Genomic DNA, 3,816 nt, shown 5'->3' on the forward strand with positions numbered 1-3,816 from the left:
TTATTTTTTTTTTTGGAGACAAGGTCTTGCTCTGTCATCCAGGCTGCAATGCAGAGGCACAATCTCAGCTCACTGCAACCTCTGCCTCCCAGGTTCAAAAGACCCTCCCAGCTTAGCCTCCCGAGTAGCTGGGACTACAGGCATGCATCACCATGCCCGGCTAATTTTTGTATTTTTAGTAGAGACAGGGTTTCACCATGTTGGCCAGGCGTGTCTCGAGCTCCTGGACTTAAGCTACCCTCCCTCCTAGGCCTCCCAAATTGCTGGGATTACAGGTGTGAGCTACCATGCCTGGCCAGAGATGAAAAATAATCTTAATATGCCAACCCAGATCAATTGATCATGGCTACTACAGCACTGGTTTTGGTTGAATTCTGAAGTCAAATCCCTGCTTAGGGGGAAAGAGTGCCAAGGTCAGTTAGTAATGTGTGCCTGGGAGCTGGGTTGGGGGATCCCATGGTCACCTCTTTACAGTATAGCAGTGTAGCCAGGGGCATGGACTCTGGAGTCAGCCATGCTGGGTTTGAACCCCACCTTCACCACTTGGTCAAGATCCTTAAATTCTCTGCATCTCACTTTCCTCATCTGTAAAACGGGGATAATCACATTATCGGCCTTGTAGAGTCAGTGGGAAGATTTGGGAGTAATGTGCAAATGTCCTAGAAGTGTGCCCAGCACATAGTGGGTGCTCAATAGCTCTGCGGATTTTGTCCTGCCAGGAACCAAGAGCTATCAATGTTAAATGGGCCCAGTGTAAGGACACTGACCCAGAGAAGCTCTCAGCAGCTTTTCCTTAAATCCAAATGGTCCACATCAGACCAGTGTCTGGCCTGCCCATGCTTTCACCCATAAAACAGACCAGTGTCTGGCCTGCCCATGCTTTCACCCATAAAACAGCCCAGAGCCCTCAGTATGCTCAGCTAGTCCATACTTAAGCAAGTATTTCCAGATGGTCTGACCTCTTGCTGGGTCCTCATGCAAGAGCATGGTGATTCTTGGGTTTGCACCCTTCGATGAAGTCCCTAAGATGCATCCTGGCACATGTTACAGCACCAGTGCCAGCCACAGCCCAGAGCCTTGCTTGCCCCCCAGGTGTAAGGCACTCACCAGTCTTGGGGCTTCTGTGGCCAAGGCAAGAGAAGCCTCTGTATCAGTGAGTGCCTTATGCCTGGGGGCCCAGCCAGGGCCTTCCCCTGCCTTGCCACAGAAGCCCTTAATTAGAAGCCCAGAAGCCAAAAACGGCTCAGGACATATTTTGCTGGGCTTGGATTTTTTTTTTTTTTTTTTTTTTTTTTTTTTTTTTTTGAGACAGGGTCTCGCTCTGTTGTCCAGGCTGGAGTGCAGTGGTTGGATCCCAGCTCACTGCAGCCTCAACCTTCCAGGATTAAGTAATCCAGTGATCCTCTCACCTCAGCCTCACGAGTAGCTGGGACTACAGGTACGTGCTGCCACCTCCAGCTAATTGTTGGTTGACGTTGTTTTATAGAGACAAGGTACTCACTTTATTACCCAGGTTTAAATTTTTCAATTTGTTCCCAACTTTTAAAATCTATGAGATTTTTACAGTTAGGATCCCTTTTGGGGTGAGAGAATTGTTTCCCATTTTTACTGTGGTGATGGTGATATGGATAGAAACATTTGTGGAGCTATATATTTGAAATGTGCATAGTTTGTGTGTATGTGCAGTTTATTACATGTAAATTATACCATCATAATTATTATGTAATTACTAAACCTTAATAAAACTCTCTAGAAAAAAAAAAAGTCTAAGTTCCCAGCTTTTCTTAAAAAATCTGAGGATGGCCAGGCATGGTAGCTCACACCTATAATCCCAGCACTTTGGGAGGCTGAGGAGGGTAGATCACCTGGGGTCGGGAGTTCAAGACCAGCCTGGCCAACATGGTGAGGTGAAACCCTGTCTCTACAAAAATACAAAAATTAGCCAGGTATGGTGACAGGCACCTGTAATCCCAGCTACTCGGGAGGCTGAGGCAGGGAGAATCACATGAACCCAGAAGGCGGAGGGTGCAGTAAGCCCAGATCACACTGCTGCACTCCAGCCTGGGGGGCAGAGTAAGACTCTTGTCAAAAAAAACACACGCACACAGAAAAAAACCTGAAGATCTGGCAACTCTAGGCCAAGATGGCAAAACTCGGCTAGGGCAGTCTTCTCTAAGCAGGGCACTACAGCTGTCCCAAATGTCTCCCCAACCCTAAGGTGTTGGTTCCACTGTTTGTCTACACCGTGCCCACTACTCTAAATTACTACCTGCTCATTACTTTGCGATTTCAGCACACCAAGCTTTGACCTCTGAACAGTAAGGACATAGCACATGGAGAACACACAGCCCAGCATCTGGTGTGGGGGAGGCACTTCATCAAAACTGCTCGCTGCCGCTGTCACCAGGATCACCAGAGTCATCAATGTGGCCCAGATCCCCTGCTCAGCAGACAGCTCCCCCTTATCCTTCTGCAGGCTCCGTCCTGCCGCCCCCAGAGCTGGGGCGACTGGAGGCATGAAACAGACCTCCTCCTCTTTCACCCACTGGCAGAAAGGGACTTGGAGAGACTGTCCTTTGGCAGACCTTGTTGGGCTCAAACTGTCCTCTGCTTCCCCCGTCTTTAGGGTAGGCAGGCGCATGCGTGTGCACCCCCCACCCCCAGCTGGGTTCTGTCTTCAGGGCTCAGCCTTCTAGTCCCTGCCGTTTCTGTGCTTCCTCACACACCATTCTAAAGGACTGGTGCCTCTGAACACATATGCCTGGGGCTGTTTTCCAGGAGAGCACACCTGGCTTCCAGGTATCATCGAATTCACTGCTAGAACCAAATGAAGTGCCGCTGGGGACTTCTGAAGATCTCAGGAGGACCTTCACAAAATCCTGGCACAATTTTCAAATTTAACCGCCAGTGCTAGGATTTAATTCCATTCCGAAGATGGTTGCCATGCTCCACTCTCCCAGGAAACTCAGTCCCCAAGAAGCCTCCATAATGCACAGCGTTCAGCACTGACGATGTGTTTAGCAGCCGTGGCTGTGTCTCAGTTCACCGCTCATTCTCTGAGCCCTTCCTGCAAGACCTGCCCTGGCCTCACAACATGGAGGGAAGCAGAGGTTTCCTGTCATGCGCCAATCAGCAGCCGACAGCCTGATGGGGAGACTGGACCAAACCTAAAGACATTCCTGGTATGTTTATAAAACGCCAGGGCCAGAGGAGAGATTTAGCAAGTTCCAGTGGAGCAGGACAGACGGGAAATGGCACAAGAACTCAAAAAAGAGGAAGTTCTATGACTTCCCTTACCCAGAAATGCCTTCATGCAACATATGTAACAGCTAATTTCATTAATACATGAAGCACTCTTACAAATCAATAAGAAAAAAAAAAAAATAGGAAAGAGGGGGAAAAGATATGAGCAGGCAGTCCACAGAAAATACAAAAGGTTGCAAACCTGTGAGTGATGTTCAGTCTTCTAGCAAAATAAATATAAATCAAAACTATGAGACATATTAGTCTAGTTTTGGTTATATTTGAAATTTTCCATAATAAAACCTAAGAATTTTCATAAGTTCAAAAGGTTAGCTTTAAGAGACATAAAATAATTGTCTTATTTGGGTCTGATACAAATAAACTGTAAATTTTTATTTTATTTATTTATTTTTGTGTGTGTGTGAGACAGAGTCTCACTTTGTCGCCCAGGCTGGAGTGCAGTGGCGCAATCTCAGCTCACTGCAACCTCTGCCTCCCGGGTTCCAGTGATTCTTCTGCCTCAGCCTCCCCGGTAGCTGGGACTACAGGCGCCCGCCACCACACCCAGCTAAT

At 47.8% G+C, this 3,816-nt stretch overlaps 1 protein-coding gene across 13 annotated transcripts in view; it reads right to left on the minus strand.

The window, feature by feature from the left end:
- MYLK3 (myosin light chain kinase 3) overlaps positions 1-3,816 on the minus strand; it is a 94,625-nt gene that overhangs the window by 34,327 nt on the left and 56,482 nt on the right. The gene's annotated exons all lie outside the window — the stretch shown is intronic.

Source organism: Rhinopithecus bieti, unplaced genomic scaffold (assembly GCF_001698545.2).
Source record: "Rhinopithecus bieti isolate Rb0 unplaced genomic scaffold, ASM169854v2 scaffold_12138, whole genome shotgun sequence".
NCBI classification, from domain to species: Eukaryota; Metazoa; Chordata; class Mammalia; order Primates; family Cercopithecidae; genus Rhinopithecus; species Rhinopithecus bieti.